At 38.6% G+C, this 24025-nt stretch overlaps 1 long non-coding RNA gene across 1 annotated transcript in view; it reads right to left on the reverse strand.

Moving 5' to 3' along the window:
• Positions 1–9608: 9608 nt before the first annotated feature.
• The window catches only part of LOC120514936, a 62048-nt gene continuing 47631 nt past the window's right edge, over positions 9609–24025 (reverse strand). Inside the window, exon 3 of the long non-coding RNA XR_005630547.1 lies at positions 9609–9764. This is a non-coding gene — a long non-coding RNA (uncharacterized LOC120514936). The remainder of the gene's footprint in view (positions 9765–24025) is intronic.

Here is a 24025-nt window from a genome sequence, read left to right on the forward strand (position 1 = left end):
TTGGACTTTCTGCCATCAGTTTTGTATTCAGTAAGTGAAATGCATGTCGAACTGGGTGGAGGTCAGCTGACTTGACTTTTGAAAAATCTTCCACTACTTCAAATTGAAAGGCACTTGGTTTGCATTTGCAGTACAGTGCATCCGGAAAGTATTCACAGCGCATCACTTTTTCCACATTTTGTTATGTTACAGCCTTATTCCAAAATTAAATTCATTTTTTTTCTCAGAATTCTACTCACAACACCCCATAATGACAACCTGAAAAAAGTTTACTTGAAGCTTTGCAAATTTATTAAAAATACAAAAACTGAGAAAGCACATGTACATAAGTATACATAGCCTTTGCCATGAAGCTCCAAATTGAGCTCAGGTGCATCCTGTTTCCCCTGATCATCCTTGAGATGTTTCTGCAGCTTAATTGGAGTCCACCTGTGGTCAATTCAGTTGATTGGACATGATTTGGAAAGGCACACACCTGTCTATAGAAGGTCCCACAGTTGACAGTTCATGTCAGAGCACAAACCAGCATGAGGTCAAAGGAATTGTCTGTAGACCTCCGAGACACGATTGTCTTGAGGCACAAATCTGGAGAAGGTTACAGAAAAAATTTTGCTGCTTTGAAGGTCCCAATGAGCACAGTGGCCTCCATCATCCATAAGTGGAAGAAGTTCATAACCACCAGGACTCTTCCTAGAGCTGGCCGGCCATCTAAACTGAGCGATCAGGGGAGAAGGGCCTTAGTCAGGGAGGTGACCAAGAACCCGATGGTCACTCTGTCAGAGCTCCAGAGGTCCTCTGTGGAGAGAGGAGAACCTTCCAGAAGGACAACCATCTCTGCAGCAATCCACCAATCAGGCCTGTATGGTAGAGTGGCCAGACGGAAGTCACTCCTTAGTAAAAGGCACATGGCAGCCCGCCTGGAGTTTGCCAAAAGGCACCTGAAGGACTCTCAGACCATGAGAAACAAAATTATCTGGTCTGATGAGGCAAAGATTGAACTCTTTGGTGTGAATGCCAGGCGTCACATTTGGAGGAAACTAGGCACCGCTCATCACCAGGCCAATACCATCCCTACAGTGAAGCATGGTGGTGGCAGCATCATGCTGTGGGGATGTTTTTCAGCGGCAGGAACTGGGAGACTAGTCAGGATAAAGGGAAAGATGACTGCAGCAATGTACAGAGACATCCTGGATGAAAACCTGCTCCAGAGTGCTCTTGACCTCAGACTGGGGCGACGGTTCATCTTTTCAGCAGGACAACGACCCTAAGCACACAGCCAAGATATCAAAAGAGTGGCTTCAGGACAACTCTGTGAATGTCCTTGAGTGGCCCAGCCAGAGCCCAGACTTGAATCCGATTGAACATCTCTGGAGAGATCTTAAAATGGTTGTACACCGACGCTTCCCATCCAACCTGATGGAGCTTGAGAGGTGCTGCAAAGAGGAATGGGCGAAACTGGCCAAGGATAGGTGTGCCAAGCTTGTGGCATCATATTCAAAAAGACTTGAGGCTGTATTTGCTGCCAAAGGTGCATCGACAAAGTATTGAGCAAAGGCTGTGAATACTTACTGTATGTACATGTGATTTCTCAGTTTTTTTATTTTTAATAAATTTACAAAAACCTCAAGTAAACTTTTTTCACATTGTCATTATGGGGTGTTGTGTGTAGAATTCTGAGGGAAAAAATGAATTTAATCCATTTTGGAATAAGGCTGTAACATAACAAAATGTGGAAAAAGTGATGCGCTGTGAATACTTTCCGGATGCACTGTATGTCTTGGCTCATTGTCCATCTATACTGTGAAGTGTCGTCCTTTCAGTTTTGCTGAATCTGAGCAGATAGTATAGTCCTATATACTTCAGAAATCATTCTGCTACTTCTGCCAGCAGTCATATCGTCAATAAACACTGGTGATGGACTTCCATTGGCAGTCAGACATGATCATGCCATAAAACTGCCTCCACCATGTTTCACAGATGATTTGGTATTTCTTCAGATCAAGAGCCATCCCTTCTTCTCCATAGTTTTGTCTTTCCGGTATTCTTGTATATATTGATCTTAGTTTCCTTTGTCCAAAGAAAATTGTCCCAGAACTGGACAGGCTTTTATGAATATTTTCTGGCAAAGTCTAATTTCTTCTTCCTATGCTTGAGGTTTACCAGTGGTTTGCACCTTGTGGTAAACTCTCTGTTTTTACTTTCATGAAGTCTTCTCTTGATTGTAGACTTTGGCAATGATAGGTCTACCTCCCGGAGAGTGTGCTTGGTTTGGCTAAATGTTATGAAGGGGGGTTTCCTTCATCAAGGAAAGAATTCTGCAATCATTGAGCACAGTTGTCTTACATGAATGTTCAGATCTTCTGGAGTTGCTGAGCTCACCAGTATATTTCTTCTCTTTAAGAGTGTACTGTGGACGAAGGTTTGAGACAACAGCAGGCCCAGGCTCTAACCTTTAACTTTCCTACATCACATACCCTAATAATCTTAATACATTCATATGGTTAACACAAAGAACTCTTATACTTGCAGATATATACATTTTCTTAGCATCAGCTGGTTTGCATAACATATTTTCCATCCACCCAAACGCACCCAGATAATAATCGTCAAGGCGTTTTAGACTTGTTTATTTAAGTACCAAATGTTACATTGCACTTAGGTGTAGTCTCAAGATCTTCTTCCTCTCTTTTGGACTAGGTCAAAAGGCCCTCAGCCCAAGATTCTTTGTTCAACTATTATTTAAGATATTGATTCAAATTTGTATTATTCCACAGTACCAAATGGTTAATTTGACCACTCCTCATGTTTCTGCTGTGTCTCTGAAGTTTTTTTTTTTGTTTTCTCAGCCTAATGATGGCCTGTTTTTACTTGAATGGACAGCTCTTTGGCGATCATATTAAGAGTTCATAGTGACAGCTTCCAAATGCAAATTTCACACTTGGAATCAATTCCAGACCTTCTTCCTGCTTAATAATGCGTTAAATAATGGGGGGGACTGCTCCCACCTGGCTATGGAATAGCTTGTCAGTCAAATGTCCAAATAGGTTTGAGTCCCTGAAAACAGGGGGAGCATGTATAGAAATGGCTGTCATTCCTAAACGCTCATATGATATTTTTTGTAAACCTCTTAGATTAAAGGTTTAAAGTAAATGAAAGTCTACACTTCAATCACATAATGATTGCTTTATTTCACATCCATTGTGGTGTCATACAGAGCCAAATTTATAAAAATTGTGAGCAGAGTTAGATGCTAAGATTTGCACTGGGTGTGATGAGGATGGATAGGATTAGAAATAAATCAATCAATCAATCAACATTTATTTATATAGCACATTTTCATACAAAAAATGTAGCTCAAAATGCTTTACAAAATTAAGAATAGAAAAATAGAAGACACAATAAAAAATAAACATAAGTCAACATTAATTAACATAGAATAAGTAAGGTCCGATGGCCAGGGTGGACAGAAAAAACAAAAAAAAAAAAACTCCAAAGGCTGGAGAAAAAAAAATAAAATCTGTAGAGAAATGAGTACAATAGAGGGTCAGTTCAAGTTGGATGGTTGAGAGACAAAGTCAGAGAGGCGAGATTGTGTTGGTTTGGACATGTGCAGAGGAGAGATGCTGGGTATATTGGGAGAAGAATGCTAAGGATAGAGCTGCCAGGGAAGAGGAAAAGAGGAAGGCCTAAGGGTAGGTTTATGGAAGTGGTGAGAGAGGACATGCAGGTGATGGGTGTAACAGAACAAGATGCAGAGGAGAGAAAGATATGGAAAAAGATGATCCGCTCTGGCAACCCCTAATGGGAGCAGCCAAAAGAAGAAGAAGTGTCACTGTCCAAATACTTATGGACCTGACATATACACTACTGGCAAAAGTCTGGAGAGACCTAAAAATCTTAATGTTTACTTACTGTTTGTAAAATGGCTCCCAGTCCATGGTAGGTTCCTGTCTCATGGGTGACGTTTCCAGTATAGGCCACAATTAAGTGAAACTGGAATAAATGGACTTGAGACATGAGTGAATGAATATATGTGTATGCATGCTGCTCTCCACTGCGTGATTTACTGCCATCCGTTTGGGTTTTGTATTGTGCCAAAAATAGCCAGGACAGGCTCTGGTTCCCTTGGCCCTATAATGAAAAGGTGCTTCATAAGACCACTGTTAGATGAATGACTTTTTCCTTGCTTTCTTTTTCTTCTCAGTGTCCTTATGTGGCACATTGTGCCATTGTTACCTTTGAGTAAGTAGCCACTCATAACCAAACAATGAGAAGTTAGAATAGGTGGGATTATTGGTATTAAAGATGGTATACATGTCACCAGACTATTATGAAGTTATAAACCTTAAGCAAGTTCTGTTCCATAAAGTAAATTACCTTCAAGAAGCAGGATGATGAGTGGGCCTTCGTCAGTCAAACTGTAATTTTTTTTGTTCGAAATTTCTAAGGACCATCAGACATTTTTCTCCATGAAACTTGTTCAGTGAAGTTTTGTTCCCCTTGGTAAAATTTTCTGTTTGTGTGATTTCTATGAAATGTTTTTTACAATTTATAGATGTTCTTTAATTTCAGTAGGTTAATACTCCATGGTTGCTTATTTGTATATTACACCTTCACATTTGTAAGTCTATGTAAACACTCTAGGACTGTGTCCAGTAAAGCGATGGTTTTATGGATACGCAGATCTTCATGTTTTGCATATATTTATAAGTAAGCGTTGAGTTTCCATAGTTCAATCATCCCCAGCACTGTCCTAAGGGAGGGAAATTTTTCAAGCCTCTAGTTAAATCAATGACACCTTTACTTTAACACCCTGCGGGAGTTCAGCAGTTGAGCTAAAAAATAAATAAATAATAATACACTTCACAGAAATTTGAAACTGATATCTCATTTTTCATTCAACTCTTTAATACCTGCAGGGAGATATGATTTGAAAAAAAAGCAATGGAAATGGGCCTGAAAGCTGATGCCCCCTTTCTACTGGAGATCCAATTTCAGAGAAGTTGAGGGTTTACAGGCAGTGTCTCTTGTCAAATCTAGAAAACACAATAAGATTATGAAGCTGAGAGGACCCTGCAGCTGTTGGCATAATTATGTCTGAGATGGAGTGTTTTTAGGGGGGCAAACACAGATGAGGACATGTTATTAAACTTTTTGCAGATCCTATTGTGAAGTTCAGAACTCCCAACAAATTTGTCTTGCTGTTCGTAGATGTTTGTCAGAGCTCCAGCCATCCCATGAATGTCCTCTAGCCTGGGATAGTTGAAGAATGACGGCAAGCCCTTAAAAATAGTCTTTTGTTGTCGCTTACACAGTGGTGGGTCCAGTTTATTGGGTCTCTTTAATGTGTGTTTGTGTGTGTGTGTGTGTGCAAGTGAGAGCGAGTGAACATAAACCTTCATTTTACTGCTACTGTCAGCAGCGCTCATGAGATGACAATGAGATGGCCATATGGAAGAAGCAGGGCTCAGCTTTCACTCCCTGACACCTGTTCAGTTTATTTTTACGCAACAAGCATGGCCTGCAGCAACCTGAATCCAGCCTGTTCTTCCATCCCAGATGACAATGCTTGAGTCAGCCGTTCATTGGGTCGGCAACGATGAGTAATAAGCTCAGCGCTGTATGATGGTTTGCAAATGATGTCCAAGATCTTCTGAGTTAGAAGGGTTTGAGGAGGCCGGTTGTATGTTACCTTGTAAAACAGGCAGGAATGAGGATATAATACCAAATTTAGAAACCGCATAACTACTAGCGTCTTACTGACTTTCTGAAAAAGTGAGTTTTGGCACATCAAATAAGCATTTTATAGCAATTTATTTTAATCTTAAATAAGAGAAAACTGCCATCAGTATGGAAAATACAAGGAAAAATAGGCTAGTGAGGCTTTGTTTCCATTCTAGTAGAGTTTGTTTGTTTCATTAATTCAATACAGAAGGCCCTGGGAAATTCAATAATGTGATCCATTGCTTATAAAACAGTCCAGAAAATGCATGTTCCTTCACCAGCAGCCGTGGTGTATAAGGCTTCATGAGACAGTTGCTAAAAGTTGTAATTTGTTCCTTTGATCTAATAACCTTTATTAAAAATTGCTGCCGATTGCATGAGAATGCTTTTTCTGCATACTGTACACATTTAATGCCATACATTATAGCTTTGCTGTATTACTTTGTTTAAAATTTATTAAAACTAAGATTTTAAAGCCTATCAAGTATACAGAATAGACTAACAAATATATATTATACAGTATATGTAATTTATCACTCCTTTTAAAAGAGAACACAATCCCAAAAGCAGGTTTAGACACTGTGCTAGAATTAAATGTCCAAAGGTCCTGGTGCTCCAGTAAAACAGGTTTTAAAAATTATAAACCAACATAAAACTAACCTTTTATAGTGTCTGGTACCAAAGAGAACAATTAAATTCAAAAGGGAACATAACTGGGAGGAGGGAATAACCATAACTGGCCTGAACAATGAAATTCTAGACCCACTTGGGGCTCGACGGTCTTAAAAGTGTCTTTCACATCTGGAGACCTTCAGCTGCTTCCTAGCTGGCCGAGAATCAGGTGGTCCATTGGTCCAAAGTCCAACACCCAACCCCCCCAATTTGACCATCTGGCCGACCAAATTTAAGAAACATTTTACTTACAGGTAAATGAAAAAATGTCTAGATATCGATTATTGGATCATGCTTAGATATCATATCCCTTCAATGGCTGAATTTAGAGGGGACCAAACTGCCAGGGAAGTTTCTAATTCAAAGAGAAAGTGTGATACATTTGTGTCAGGGTATCGTTCAAATTCATGTTGTGTGAGCCCATATATTTTTTTTTGTTTCTTTACTTTTATATCAGAATTCATTTTTACCACCAGTCAGGTGATATGAAGAAAAAAAGGACACAGGTCATAACAGCTGAAAAACTGACTTGCATGGTAATTAAGATGCCACATTTAAATTAGATCTTTTATCAAATAAAAATGAAAGTAGAAATGAATAATTGACTCTGTTTTATTCTAATAACCTGAATTGTCCATCCATCCATCCATCCATCCATTACCCAACCTGCTATATCCTAACTTCAGGGTCACAGGGGTCTGCTGAAGCCAACACAGGACACAAGGCAGGAAACAAACCCCAGGCAGGGCGCCAGCCCACTGCAGACCTGAATTATCAGAACTGCAAATATCTGTGGATATTACTAAATTCTCTTTGCATTTCAAACTGCGGCCCTCCATGGTGATCTGGTCTACATTTGGAATGGCATGTGGCACAGTGATCGGCGCAAATGCCCCACGGGTTCAACTTTGTAGCACCATGAGGGCACTTAAATTAAAAACAACTAAACACAATTTGGAAGTACCAGTTAAACAAATTGGCAATTATTAAGCCATCAAAGGCTCTTAGAAGTAAAAGCCAGAGGCCCTGGAGCAATTCTTCAAGATGCCAAAAGCTATCAAGAGCAATACAAAGTGAGTGTGTGACCCATCAGGAAATGACAGATTCTCTGCTTCTGATCTTCTACTTATTTATTTATTTATTTTCTTACCTACAGTACACTGATGCAATCTGAATAGTATTCTGGTCCTAATACACTTCTGCAGTTTGCTATAATATTAAATTGTATTAAGGCCAATTTAAAATAAAAGCAAACTGTGACTCTGTGCTTCTTTAGTATGCACAAGTTGCTAGAAAGTAAAAAAAAAATTGACTAGAGTTTTATATTTTGAGTTAAACCATCAATACTGTATGTAAAAGAAATAAACTGAAGAACAGGTTATATTTGTTTTAAAAGTGAATATAAGGTGGTATGATGATCTGTTACTTTCATTTCATATTGCATTAGGACAAAAGCTCATCTATAAGTGGCAAATAAAACTCATTTCCATTGGTTCACTGGTACTACCTGCATTTAGGGGGCATGTTGGCCCACTGTTTCCTCACAGCTGTGAGGGTAACATCCCTGTTTTTGAACTTAAATGTGTTCTGCTCCAGACAGCCAGTGTAGTGAAGAGAGGAGTGACGCGTGCCCTTCTCGGCTGGTTAAATATAAGATGGGCTGCTGCATTCTGGATCATCAGCAGCGGTTGGATAGCACAAGCGGGTACTCTTGGCCGAAGTGAGAACCGATCCTGAACAGGACAATATGTGTGCTCATCTACTAAAGATAGTCCAGATACGACAAGACCAAAGCCTGGACCAGAAGCTGTGCTACATACAGGGTGGTCCAGATCTAATTCTGCAGATCCAGATCGTCTGGATGACTTTGATTTATGCGGGGACGATTCCAGTTCGGCACAAAGATGATTCTTCATGTCGTCAGTTCGCGCACTTCTCGATGGTCTGGGATTTTTCAGGTGATTATCTATGTAATAAACTTAATAAGTTATAGCGTAATGAAAATTGCATAATTAGATCTGGACCACCCTATACTCTGTCAGATGACGTCTGATCTTGCGGATGTTGTATAGCACGAACCTACATGAATGAGAAACAGTGGAAATGTGGTCCGCAAAAGATTGCATTAACTACTTGAAATGTCTGTTTCTGTGATGATACTAATTACTCCCTACTCTGTTTTCATAATATCTTGTATTTTCCAACAGAGGTGCCTATAAACAAGACGGGCCGGGGTGTTCAAAAACAGAAAATAAAGAATAATAAATATGTACAAACATCCATTGTAACACAAGGGCCTGCTCAATCAATACTACTGTATGTAATACAGGACAGCATTGCACTATTTTTTCTTTTGTTGTTTGTTCATAGGGTTGTGAGTAGCTTAAGTCCTCGTCAGCAGAATCACACACAGATCGTGAACCGATCCTGAACAGGACAATATGTGTGCCCATTACTAAAGGTTAGAGGTTTTGATTTCCCTTAAATTGTATGTCTTTGGGATGTGGAAGGGTACACAGAGTACCTGGTGAACAGAAACTTGGTGGTGGACATGGGAGAATACTCAAACTCTAGATAGACAGTGACTAGGCCAAGACAAAACCCAGGTTCATGCAAAATCTCAGAGCAGAATTGTGCCAAAATAAAGCAAACGTTACTTTTGTGCTTAATGAAGTGATTTGTAACAAAGGCATTTTACAAATTGTGATCTCTAAAATCCATTGGCAGATATGCAGTATGGAAGAGGCAAGGCTGATAATAAATATGGAAAAAGGTAGGAAAAAAATGTTTCTGTAGTGATGCCTCTACTGGTTTTGTTCCTAATGTATTTGTGTGTCCATGTTTTAGACAAACAGGAGCAGGGGTGTGTTCAGTGTTATGGGATTATGTGTGTGAACACGAGCCTCCAATTTTAAGGAATGATGGTTCTAAGCAAATGACCACTCACCCCCTTTCCAGCACATACATTTCTTTCACACAGGAGACAAATTATTTTAGGATCAGGAGTCTACATTGCCAGTCCCTTGGATGAATATGCTGTTCAGCCAAAATAAACACTCCATTCTGTAATCATTTTTAGCTAAAGCAATCAATTTGTGAGACCGGTAATGGAAACACACTACAACATTAATTACTAGTAGACACAGAACAAAAATAACAGACTTTTTTGTTTTCCCAGCTTCCTTCTGATGAATGCTTAAGGATGAGCCGTACTTTCATCTTCTTTTCTGATAACAGACTAATTCACTTCTCTGTTAATGTGTGTAGGTTTCCCCAGTGGCCATGTTGGTGTTCTTTGGGGGCTCCCATTCTTTGTCTGAGTTTATAGTTGACTCAGGAATGAGCCTTGAGCTCCTGGAACACTGGATCTGGTAAAAGAATGAAAATTTCATTTATTTATTTATTCTGCAATGTCATTTTAAGTATAATCTGTGCAGTTTTGGGTGTCGACTACAGCAACAGTGCAATATCTCCTTGGGCTCAATAAAGTTTTATCTGTCTACCTATTTTATATAGTGTCTTTGATAGCAGACAGAAGTGTTCAGTATCGCTGGAGATTGAATAATAAAATTAGACTGGAGAGCGAACCTTCAAAGATTCAAGGAGCCATAATGCATCAGGACTTCAAGTCTTAGACAAACTATAGGTGAAACATCCAAAAATGTGTATGTAATTTATAATATAATATAATATAATATAATATAATATAATATAATATAATGTCCCTCTTACACTGCATTGGAAAACAACAATATTTATTCATACAGTACCTTCCAATACAGAGAAGTTATAAAAGTCTAATTAACTAATTACACTAAGGGGCATATAGTCAGTAGAAAGAGGAAAAAAAACCTCAAATGCAGAAATTTGCTGTCAGTTTGTTGCTGTGTCACTCCCAAACAAAAACATTTTACCCATAAATAAAAAAGCATCTTGATTTCTCTTTTTAAGCCATATGGTTCATAAATGATCATTTTTGGGCACTATGAAAGGTGCTAAATAGAGCAGCCTGGTCCAGGGTGGCATGATGGCAGAGTGGTTAGCATTGCTCTTACACAGCCCTAGAGCCCTGTCTGCATGGAGGCTGCACGCTGTCTTATTTTGGTGTGAATTTTTTCCCATTGTATTCCAGTTTGTTCCCATATCTCAAAGGCTTACGGGGCACAGAAGATAAACTGATGACTCTATATTGCCACTGTAGAGGGACATGTGTGTGCCAACATAGTGGTCTACTGTCCTATCCTGGGATTTGTTCTTGCCTTGCACTCAGTGATATTGAGATGGATTGCAGCTCATCATGACCGTGCATTGGTCTAGCTAGATTAAGAAAAATGGAGGTGTGGGATAATTAATGTTCATTCCTTAACATTTATCAGTTGCAATACTTTAATTCTGTTATTTCTTGGAATACAAGCAGAAGAGTCCCTCAACACTTAATACCCATCCATGATACAGAATGATCCCTATATGTGTAATTTACCATTTCACAGCCCTCAGGTGTACCCAACTCAAATCCTCTCCCTTGACAGCTTACTCTACAAACAATCAGACGACACTCTGAGAGGTCTGTCCCCTCACAGGGCCACTGGATGTAGAGGAAAGACAAGGGGAAACCAGCCTTATCCATCATGGTTCCTGGATTCTTTCTGCATGCCCCCTGTAAATAATAAAGGGCCTTGCCTAGCTGACATCTGATGTATGCAGCTTCAGATGATAAGAACAAACAAATGAAGCAATGTGGCTCCACGCAGCTCAGCACACTTTCCTCATGTTTGTACCTATTTATAGCCTGATGCAATCTGTGAGCTTCTTCTTTTTCTTCTTCTTTTTCTCCCTCATTCAGGTAATAAATAGGTAAGTGAGGCCCTCTTTGAAGTGGTTTTAAGCCGTTCAATATTTGAAGTAGAGGGTGAGCTTTGCTTTGAGCTATTCATTCTCTTTTTTGTTTGTCAGGGGATTAAGAAGGGGCAGGTTAGAGAGCGTTCAGATAGATTTTCCTGTGGAAAACCCTAATGAATCATAAGTGGCCAAGTGTGAGTGTGTTGGAATGTCAGGCCTCACTGGAATTTCTAGTCAGCTTGTTCAAATAAGTGTCACTGTAGACCCTGTAGGCTGATACCCAATATGACCACCCAGGACAGGGGAATGTGCACTGCCTGAAACAAGGTGATTATCTGGGAGAGAACTTCTCACAGTGCGACGGGGTGTTTATATGGGCCTATTTAAAATGTCATAGGCATAGAGTCACCGCTAATAATAGTGGCAAGAGCTATAACTTGCAGACTGCAGTGTTAAACAAGTGTATGTAATTTATAATATAATATAATATAATATAATATAATAATATAATATAACGTTCCTCTTACACTGCATTGGAAAACAACAATATTTATTCATGCAGGACCTTCCAATACAGAGAAGTTATAAAAGTCTAATTAACTAATTACACTAAGGGGAATATAGTCAGTAGAAAGAGGAAAAAAACCTCCAATGGAGAAAAATCTCTGGGTATTTTATTATATATCTAAGATACAAAAAAACAAAAAAGAATAACAGAGCCAGTAATATTAGCCAGTACAAATGTCATCAGGACATGATCTCAGGGTTCCTATTCCTTCTACCAGCCTCAGGGAATTTCATCCAGGAGGTGGTGGCACAGGTCCGCCACCAGATACAGAGAGAAGAGAAAACAAGAGTGGGTTAGGAACATGGATGGATGCATAATGTCTGGTGGGGAAAGAATCTATTCACTGCGTTTATGGAATCTGCATAATCTTTTCTTGTCTTTGTAGGCTCAGCGACCCTGCCAACTCTTCGCGTACTCTTATTTTCTTTCCATATCCCCAAGAGATGCATATTAGGTAAGATGGCAATTCTAAGTTGGCCACATGCCATTGTCAGTGAGGGTAACTGCATGAGTGGGCCCTGCAATGAACTGCAATGGATCCCTGTGCTTGATTTTGCCTGGACGCTACCTCCCTGTGATCCTCAGATGGATTAAGTTCATTAGAAAATGGATGAATAGATAATATTGTAGCAACACAACTTAAATTAACTACAAATCCCAGCAGCCCTAGTAATACTTTGCCATTGGTCAGCTTCAGGTGTTGCTGCTGTGGTTCCTGGGTGAATAAAGTCTGAAAATTGAATGCTAAGATATGTGAATAACTTTTAAAGAGGAATAGTGTATGACCCCATTCCTTAAACGCCTAAAAAGTAAATAACTGTATACCTGTAAATTACCTTTACTTGCTGTTTAATACAAAACCAAAAAAGTAACATGGGCATGGTGGTGCAGTGGTAGCGCCTCACAGTTAGGAGACCTGGGTTTGGTTCTCGGGTCATCCTTGTGTGGAGTTTGCATATTCTCCCTGTGTCTGCGTGGGTTTCCTTCCGCAGTCCAAAGACATGCAGGTTAGGTGCATCAGCGATTCTAAATTGTCCCTAGTGTGTGCTTGGTGTGTGTGCCCTGCGATGGGCTGGCGCCCTACCCAGGATTTGTTCCTGCTTTGCGCCCTGCATTGGCTGGGATTAGCTCCAGCAGACCCCTGTGACTCTGTTTTAGGATATAGTGGGTTGGATAATGAATGGATGGATGGTAATTACGATGATATTCATAATCTTTACAATCATTTCATAATCAATTTTATTAAATAAATATAATTTTGCTGCTTTTCAAAGACATGTTCAATTCACACTGGATGTCGATTTTCTTTTGTGTATTTCCTTAGCAACTGAAAGCTAGCAATACATCTGTTCACTGAAAGCCATAAAAAAAACAGTGCTATGTCAATGACGCTGAGTAATAGATGCCTGCACTAAAAATATGGATGTCCAGAGACCCATGCGTGCAAAACACTCCTCAGTATGCCCATGGGGCCATTCACAAGGGACCACCATTGTGAAAAACTTTTAAATTATATTTGTAACCAAGTAAAGAGAAGAGAAGATCAAAGTAAAATGATATCCCAGAGCTCACATTAAAATGTTCAGCTTATGTATCACAGCGCGTGTCGCCCTCTTATTCTGTTACCTTTCCAGTGTTATTAAGTTTAGTGCCCTCGTATAAGTCTGGGGATATTATTGGCAATAGCAATTTTTTGTTATTTTTACATCCTTTGAAAACACCTGCACATTAATGATTTTGTCATGGACTAGTATTCTTCATATTGGCTGCATGGGGAAATTTAAAATAACACAATAAGGGGGCTCATTTAAATATTCACTACAGAAAGTTACAGCACTCTGCGATTCCCTTCTCTCCTCAGCCTTGTAGTCTGCCCACCAGCCATGACTGGTCCACTGGATGATCTGCCTTAACAGAATATTTGAAAACCAGAAACCAGTGTCATGTTGAACCTGGGGGGCTCTGATATATGAAATAATAGGAGCAGATATGTCAAAGAGGTATGATGTAGTAATACTTGTGACGATACTGAAAAAAAATGAAAGATATGTTTAGAATTACAGAACTGCAGGGATTAACCCAATACAGAATCTGTAATAGATTAAAAATAGCTGCATTATTGCTAGAACTATTTAAAATAAAACAAAATAATTCTAGTTAAATATAGCTGTGCACAAATATGATGTAACAGCAAGTAACAGAAAAATGGCTGAATCCTGAAAATTGAGATAAGTATAAAATGCATTGATACAGTGCATTATTTGGAAAGTGTCATGATTCCAGAAATTATTTTTTGCATATTTGTTCTTTGCAATTAGTTTATTTTTATTTGTTTATTTATTTTATTACAACGCCATTCCTAAGAGTTGTACTGACATTGCAGGCAGACAGCAGACTTAAAATGGAATCGGAATCGAGAAAAGGTTGATTAAAAAATTATAATAGAAGAAATGTACGGAAGGGTCACTACCTAGAATAATTATCATAACCAAAGTCAACTGAAAATACATTAATTGTAGGCAATGGACAGAAAATGATCTAAATTTAATCCTATACAATAATGATGCATTTATTGGCCGATTCCATAAATTTGGACAACTAGGAAGCGCATGATACTGACCTTTATACCATTACAGTAATGACATGTCGTGCCACTTGGCATTCCTACCTAGCAATGGCATAGCAACTGACACACAAAATATCTCAAAATGACGGCACCAACAAGAAAAACAAAATGTTGCTGGGGTAGAAAGTAATATGCTTCTGACACATAGAAGCAAAAAATAAATATAACCACTATATTACATGTGCTGCATAACCCTTAAAACAATGTTTCACATATTTTATACAAGAAATAACTGCAAAAAAATAAAAGAAAGGCCAAATCACAACAGCCAGTTTCTATGCCAGTTACTTGTCACATGACATGTTACATGGGACTTAATTAAGATGACCTATAAAAGATGGTAGCACTTTTTAGTCAGTATCCTACTACCTCTCAAGTTTTTTTTTGTAGTATTTTGATTTGATACTAATTTGGATTATTTTTATTTTGTTTTTTGACTTCGATTTGCTTTTGTGATTTGACCTCTCGTTGCTAACTTTGCTTTGTTTTATTCACCATTCTTTTATACTTTTCCCTCTGGTCATAGGCTGGTTCATGGTGTCAGCTGTCTTTTTCAGTGCATTCTATCTATTTTTCCACCATCAAGCAGCAGAGAAAATGTAATAAAGATCATCAATGTGGATGAGTAGCCATTGTCATCAGGGCGAATTTAAATACATTCCGACTTCAAATAGAAGATGATGAGCTACATCTTAGTCAAGATATGCAGATTAAAACAGTGAGCAAAAAGGACAGGAACATGACAATGGTAGTGTGTTATATAGAATATCAGTTCAGGTAACAGTGTCAATTAACAACTTTTCAACACTTTAAAAAATGCAGGTTTTATGGAATATATTGCCATGATAGAAGACTTTAATTAACTTGTAAAGTTTGAATGGATGAGGAAATGTCCAAAAGACATATACTGAAATGAAGTCTTAAGTATGGAGATAGTCCAGAAGCAGTTTAGGATATTTCAAGGCCTGTAACAAACAATGTAGGACAAGACCTACATATTTAGAAGTATTAGAAAATGTAACAGAACTCCTCAGCAGATTTGTTCAGATACGTAAAAGCTTATGACAGTATTTAGTACTATAGTATTAGTAGGCTTATGAGCCAATGAGAGTAACAGTAGAAAAACATATTAGAAAATATTACAAATATCACTGTGCTGCATGACACTTGGTTCCTGAGGTATTTTACTAAAAGTAGTATATTGTAATAATTTATTGTGATTTTTACTTTACTAATATAAAGCTTGATCACAAAATGTCAAACCTTAATGTGGAACTTGGACTTTTCCAAGGATGTGATTTGACTTGATTCCTGGTCAAGATTTTAATGGATAAGATATTAGGCACAGTTTGGGCTTGGAGAATATCCAATTTGGGGAATTAATGGTTGAGGCTCTGGTGTTTGCAGATGTCGCTGTCCTCTTTGCCTCTTCAGAGTGTGATCTATGGAGTGCAGTAGAATTATTCACAGCTGTAATATGGGGAAGGGTAGAATTAGCACCTCCAAAACCAAGGTCACTGTTCTCTCCTTGAAGTGAGTGGCTTATTCTCTTCAGGTAAGGGCCAAATCCCTGGCCCAAGTGGAGATGTTCAAAAATTTCAGCATCTTCTTTATGAGTAACAGTAGTGGTAATCGTGAGATAGACCACGATTTCATGCAGCAGCGTCAGTTTTGTGGAACTTGTATATATTGTGGATTGTAGTGCTGAAGACGGAGCTAAGTCTTTGGACAGAGCATTCAATTTACTCTTAAGTCTACATTGCAATTTATATGCTGCACATGCTACACAGAATCAGAGATGTAGATTTGATTTCTGTTCCTATTATTATTTGTGTGAATTTTGTGCTTATGTTTCTCTGAGTGCAATGGGTTCCTCCAGCACAAAAGACAAGTACAGTATATTACGTTACATTTATTTATACTTCTTTAAATTTCCCAGATATGAGGAACTGTAGGTATTTCTGGGAGTGTATCCTCTGATCAACTGGCACTTCATCCAAGATTGGTGCTCGTCTTGAGCCTCATTTTGACAGATTAGGCTTTGGCACTCTGTTTTTTCCCCTTCATGTGATTGGTTTTAAACTATTTTTATCATCGTCTTAATCATTATTATGTTATGTCTTCAGAAGATTCATGTTGTGTCTTATAAAGTCTAGTTATGAATCATCCTAAGAGTTTCTGGTTGACCACAGTCATGAGACTAATGTGAAGCCAGTGAAGTAAAGGTTCTTTTCCAGCACAAATATTAAAAAAAAACATCTTCTCAGAACAGAAAAAGCAGGGCACTAAGAGAACTGTATTTTTGAAAGTAGCACTCAGAACAACTGGATCCTGAATTAGTTTGGATTATTGGATGCTAAGGTCAGGAAAATGACTAGCATTACTCTCAGCCTCTTCTTGATCCTTTGATTTATAAGGTGACAGCGCTGTTCCACCAGAAAGTAAATTAAAACATCCAGCAAGGGAATGATTTGGTAGCTGTCAGTGGTCACCTGTGCCCTTGGAAGCTGCCTGATGTGGAGTCAGTCAGTGTAAAGTGAATAACATGATCCTGCTCATCATAATGTATTACTGAGTAAACATACCGGTATGTGCGGAGCACAAGAGAGGTGAGCCGTGTAGAAACAGCACCCTCATGCCACAGTTTCCTGAATGTTTAACCTTTGTCTCCTCTAGTGACTTTGATCTTGGTGTACAGAGCACATAACCCATGCCCTTTGAGAGCAGGGGCTGCCAGGAAATGTTTCTCAAGTCTGCAGAGTCAAGACTTTACATAGACCGCCAATGAAATGATGACTCTCTGATCTCAAAGTCAGTCTGGAAAAAGACTGTGCCCCTTGGGGTCTTTCATTTTATGTTTAGTGGTTTTGCTTGCTTCAGATATACAGTTATATTTACATAAATGTTTACATTCATTAGCAACTCATAATATGTCTGGTTCTACTGATTATTGTGTTTCATTCAAAATTTTAATCTTTTTTTTGCTTTCTATTCATCCAGCCATTTTTCATGCACACTGGGAATGCAAAATAGTGTTGCCAGCCTTAGCAGGAACAGAAACAAGAAATGCCCAGACATTCAATGGGAAATGAGCAAATTTCAAGGCCCTGAAACATTTAGTTTTTTATAATCAGTTCATTTTTGAATTTATATACCAAATTTCAAATTAAGCATTTTCACATTTTATGAGAAACCCAATGTGTTGCACAAAAGCAAGTTCTGGCAAAAATTGATGTGTTAGTGTCCCCTATTGATTTCATGTATGAAAGTTTTAAAACTGGGGTTGAAGCCTTAAAGTATTAGACAGTCCACAGAGTATGAAGCACAAAAGTGCAGTTGGGCTGAAAAGATGGTTGGCATCTGAAGATCTTGGTTGGGTATCAGACTTATATTTAGTTTATATGTGAAAAGCTGCTGTTCAGTTTTAGTTTGATTCACTTATAACAAGTGTGCAGACACTGAAGCACGAACTTCACGCGAAACAGGTGGGCAGTATTTTTACAGCCAATGTGACCTGAAAGTGAAATTGGGCGTCATCAGCAAATGGATGAAATCTGAGGACAAATCAGGATGACATTGTAATGAACTGGGCACTGCAGTAAAACTAGAAGGAATTCTGCCATATCCACAATTTCATCCCTGGATCAAGTTTCTGTTCCTTTTATTTGATGTTTCTTGTCCTTTAAATATTATTATCCTGTTTATTTTGTATTACATTTCACTTGATATTGCTTTGTTTGTTTATTAATGTATTTTCTTTGAAGCTACTGTCCTTGTTTTTTATATATTCAGCTGAAGAGGTGGGGGTCCCCTGACAATGCAGCTGTAGGACCATCCCCTTCACTATTTAAAGGACTAACCGCTCTTAAAATGGCCACTGACTCCTGTTCATATTGTTCAGTTCTCCTTTGGATTTTAATTTGTGGATTCTGTAAGTTCTACATTTTGATTTTCTATGTAACAGATTCTAATCTGCTACTTGTATTCTGATTGTTGAATAATAGACTTGATTTTGTTTTCCTATGAGTTTTCCCCTGTCATGCAACCCTTTTCTTTTGTTCTTGTTTTTGACTTCCTCTTTTAAGTTTTGATTAAAATCTTTTAACATACTAAAGAGCATTCAAATCTTTGAATATGTTAAAGAACATTGTGCTGTTATTTGGGATCAGGGTTTAATATTTCTCCTCTCTCTCCCTATTTGGCCTGTGCCAACTGGAAAGCCTGCTTCTTGAGTGTGGGACCAGGCTGGTTCGTGTTTCTAGACCTCACTTGAGTGCTCAGACCTAGATGCTTGCATAAAGCTTGATTTTGAGCTCCATAAACTGGCAATCATAACGAAAGGTGCCACAGAAGACTGGTTAGAGTCAAGGGAAAACATTTTTTGGAAGACTGACTACATGGCATAAATAAGGTAGGTGAGTATCGAAGGGTTTTTGTGTCATGAACCTGTTAAAGTTGAATTAATGCAGTGAGTTTGTTGGGATGAATGGCCTGTTGTCAAAATTATTCTAATGTTCTAATACTTAAAGGCTTTTTAAACTTTTTGAATGATATTTATTGTTATTCATGTTATTTATATTTCGTATTTTCTTGATGAACATTTTCTACAGTTTTTATATGGGTGTCACAATTTTTAGACTTGTTTTTATTATATGTAGCAACAATGTCCATATCTAGTCACATGTTCCTCACTGAGTGACTTCATTGTTGCACTACTATAAATGATGTATGAACTTTGAATAAAACCTAAGTAAAGAGCTTTCTAAGACAACAAATTCAAACTTCTTAAAACTATTGTAGTTTTATTGTAGCAAATAATAAATATTGGGCTTTGGCTATGAGTTTTTATTTACCAACTGGTTTTGGTGTATTGGACACAGTTGTGTTCCATTTTTTGACTTATTTTTTTCTGATGATTTTTTCAGATATCTCTTTTGCATTTCTTCTCTTACATATAAGTAAAGCTGTATTTGAACAAGCCAAAGTCCAACATGTACATAACAGTTTCATTTTATCCAAATGGCTCAACGTTTCTTCAGTTATTTCATGAGTTGTTGAGGTTATCAAAGGGGGCAGCAAAATACAAAATTGTGAAGCAGGTCATTCGAAACAATGGAGAGGTGGCGAGCAGTTGTAGTGCTCTCATTGAGTCAGAATGAAAAGATTTAAATAATATTTGTTACATAATGGATTGATGCAAGAAACAGTAATATTTCATGTTTTGGACATAGTGAACTGGTTTTAGATTAAATAGGACAAGGATTAGACAGGACACATATATCAAGTGTTGGTTTCTTTAGTACAGAAAAGTAAGACAGTGACAGGAAAAACAGAGGAAACAAACTGGAGGGATTGATTGTATGAGTATTGAAGAACAAAATCAGTTCAACGAAAATTAATCTCAAGGAGGTATAGTAAGCATGAGGAGTAACAACAACAAAAAGAGTAACAACATTAATCCATCCACATATTTTCTAATTTGCTTATCCAGTTTATGGTCACAAGAAACCATTAGTCATCCTGGACTGGGCACAAAGCAAGAAACAGCTCTAGAAAGGACACCCGATGACCAATACTCAGTAACATCATGCTGAAAACAGCTTATTGCTACATAGGTTTGAAATTTGACTTTCATTGTGTCAGTACTCCATGATATTTTACATGCATTACCTAGTAATTATTACCTGCTAAACTGGAAACTTTTTCGAAATTATTCCAAGTCCTGATGGTTAAACTTTTTGGAAGTTTTAACTCAAGCTGTTTTCAAACATGCTTTTAATTTTGAGATGACCAGTTGTAAGGCAGTAAGTTCAGCTTCTTCCTCTACTCCAATTTCAATGAGAAAATCATTTAACATTCCTGGGCTCCAACTGCAAAAATCATCTATAAACTGTTGCAACGTATCCTGATCCTAGAGTACTGTGTTTAGTTATGGTCTTCATATTACAAAAAGGACATAGCCGCACTAGAGAATGTTCAGTGTGAACAGTGAACAGGCTGATTCTGGAACGAAGAGGTATGAGCTGTGAGATGAGAATGAAGGTGATGAACCTTTCCACTTTAAATAATTCAAGATTAACAGGGAACATGTCTGAAGTGTTCAAAATTATAAAAGAAATTAGTACAGTGGATCCTAGTTGTTACTTTAAAATAACCTCTGCAACAAGAACAAAGGGACTCATTTGGAAACTTGTTAAGGACAGATTTTGTGAAGTTGTTGCAAAGTTTTTCTTCATACAATGAAGTATAGATGTTAGGAACCTTCCAATTTTGACTTGATTGGACAATCCAGGTGAATAAGACAGACAAAGTTGTTGGACAGAATGGCTTGTTCTGATCACAATGTTGCTAATGTTCTGATGTTCTAATATACAGTACATTATTCTGTTTGTATACAATATTAATCTTCACAGCAGATCATCTTTATTCATATCTTCCTGTCCTCTGTCTTGTGCCCTGTCACACCCACCACCTCCATGTCCTCCCTTACCACATCCATAAACCTCCTCTAAGGCCTTCATCTTTTCCTCTTGCCCGGCAGCTCCATCTCTAGCATCCTTTTCCCAATATACCCAGAATCTCTCCTCTGCACATGTCCAAACCAATGCAATTTCGCCTCACTAGCTTTTTCTCCAAACAGTCCAACCTGAGCTGACCCTCTAATGTACTTGTTTCTAATCCTGTCCATTCTTGTCACACCTAATGCAAATCTTAGCATCTTTAACTATGCCACCTCCAGCTTGTAGTGGGGCTACATAATAAGCATTTTTTTCATGTCAGTGTTACGTTTTGTTTTCATCATCCCATTTACTGTGCATTATATGTGCTTTAGTAAATATTAACCCACCTTAACCTTAAATGCATCCGTCACTCCTACCGCTGACCTCACCACCCTCACAATTCTCTTGTAATATCCTGTACCACTCCTGTAGACTTCTCTGCTACTCCAGACTTTCTCATACAGTGTCACAACTCCTCTCTAAGCACCCTGTCATATGCTTTCTCCAGGTCCACAAAGACACAATGGAACTTCTTTTAGCCTTCTCCATCAACACCCTCATAGCAAACACTGCATCTGTAGTGCTCTTTCCCGACATGAAACCATACTACTGCTCATTAATCATCACCTCCCTTCTTAAAGTAGCTTCCACTACTCTTTCCCATAACTTCATTTTGTAGCTGATCAGTTTTATCCTTCTGTAGTTACTTTGGTTCTGCACATCACTCTTTTTCTTAAAAATCGGTACCAGTTCTTCTTCTCCACTCCTCAGGCATCCTCTCACTTTCCAAGATTGCATTAAACAATCTGGTTAAAAACTATGTCATCTGGACCAACAGCCTTCCGATTCTTCATGAACTTAGCTATTCTTACTTCCTCCTTGATAATCTGTTTCACTTCCTGGTTCACTATCTCCACATCATCCAGCCTTCCCTCTCTCTCATTCATCAACCTCTCAAAGTATTCTTTCCACCTGCTCAACACACTCTCCTCGTTTGTGAGTATGTTTCCATTTTCATCACCCTAACATGCTGCACATCTTTCTCAGCTCAGTCCCTCTGCCTAGCTAATCGGTCCTTTTCTCCCTTGTTAGTGTCCAGCCTCTCATACAACTCATCATATGCCTTATTATTAGCCTTCGCTACCTCTCTCTTCACCTTATGCCTTAGCTCCTTGTAATCCTGTCTATTTACTTCATCTCTCTGACTATCCCACTTTTTCTTTGCCAGCCTCTTCCTCTGTATACTCTCCTGTATTTCCCCATTCCACCATTTGCCACCACCTCTTTCCTTTGTTCAAATGTCATATCAAGTACCCTTCTAGCTAATTCCCATACCACTAGTGCTGAAGTTGCCCATGTATCTGGTAGCTCTTCACTGCTGCCTAGTGCCTGTCTTACCACCTCCCTGAACTCCACCTTACAGTCTTCCTTTTTCAACTTCCATCATTTGACCCTTGGCTCTGCCCTCATTCACCTCCTCTTCTTGTTCTCCAACTTCATCCTACAGAACACCATCCGGTGCTGCCTAACTACACTTTCCCCTGCCACCACTTTGCAGTCTCCAATCTTCTTCAGACTGACCTTCCTGCATAGGATATACTCCACATGTGTGCATCTTCCGCCACTCTTGTACATCACCCTGTGTTCCTCCTTCTTTTCAAAATACATATTCACCACAGCAATGTCCATCCTTTTTGCAAAATCCACTACCACCTGACCTTCTGCATTTCTCTGTTTGACACCATACCTACCCATCACCTTCTCCTCCCCTTTGTTCCCTTCACCAACATGTCCATTGAAATCCTCTCCAATCACCACTCTCTGTCCCTTGGCTACACCCTCCACCACTTCATCCAACACACTCCAGAAATCTTCTTTCTCATCCATCACAAATTCAACTTGGAGGACATATGCATTAATAACATTCATCATCACGCCTTCAATTTCCATCTTCATAATCAACAGTCTGTCTGATACTCTGTTCACCTCCAAAACTCTCTTGACATACTGTTCCTCTACTGTTCCTCCAGGAAAACTCCTTCCCCATTTCTCCTCTGATCCACACCATTGCAGAACAATTTGAACCCACCTCTGATACACTTGACTTTAATCCCCTTCCATATGGTCTCTTGCATGCACAGTATATCAACCTTCCTTCTCTCTATCATATCAGCTAACTCTGTCCCTTTACCAGTCATACTACTCTCCCCATCAGATCTGAAAAAGTTGCACTGGGTTGTTACCCGGTTATGTATGCTCTGTTGATTTTTTTTGTTGTTGATTATGAACATTTATGACATCATTCTTTGCTTTACTCCCAGTTTGATCTATCATCCCAAATGATTACTTAGTATGTATTTATTGTCTCTGCATGACACAGTCAGGATGTACTGTATGGGAGAATTTGCTCTTCAATGTATTGGTGCCCCGTCCACGGCTGGTATAAGGATAGACTATGGATGCCCGCAAAACTGTAACAGACTAAATGGATTGAGAACATGAACTTTTACATCTGAAAAACCAAACCTGGAAAAAAGATGCATAGTAAGCCAGTAGTACTATATAACAATTATGATTTTTAACCCCTAATTTATTAGCCAAAAGACCTTTTAGCAAAACCCATTAAAATATCTGGCATTTCATAGTTTATCTTGGCTTGGTTTCTAAATATTTAGGACTTTTTTACTTTCAATGAGAATTTATGTACATGACAGTCATTCCAGAGATTAAATTGTTTATCCAGTTTAGGGTCAATGGGAGAAGTGCAGATCCAGGGTGGGGAATGGGCACGAGGTGGGAACCTGCCCCAGACAGTACTCCACACCAGCACAACTAACCTAAAACACAAATCTGTAGGATATGGGAGGAAAACCCACAGAGACATTGTGCAAACGCTCCAGGTAGTGTCCGAATTTGGGACTTAAACCACAGGCTCTGAAGTTGTGAGTCAGCAAACGTAACCACTCAGCACAATAAATGTTAAGATTAATCAGTGGGCATACGCTGTACTGGATATGGTCAACTCCAGAAGTAAAACATGCAAAAAAGGCTATCCACTAAATTGAACTGAATACCATTATTTTATTTATAATGCAT

Source organism: Polypterus senegalus, chromosome 14, assembly GCF_016835505.1.
Source record: "Polypterus senegalus isolate Bchr_013 chromosome 14, ASM1683550v1, whole genome shotgun sequence".
Classification (NCBI taxonomy): Eukaryota; Metazoa; Chordata; class Cladistia; order Polypteriformes; family Polypteridae; genus Polypterus; species Polypterus senegalus.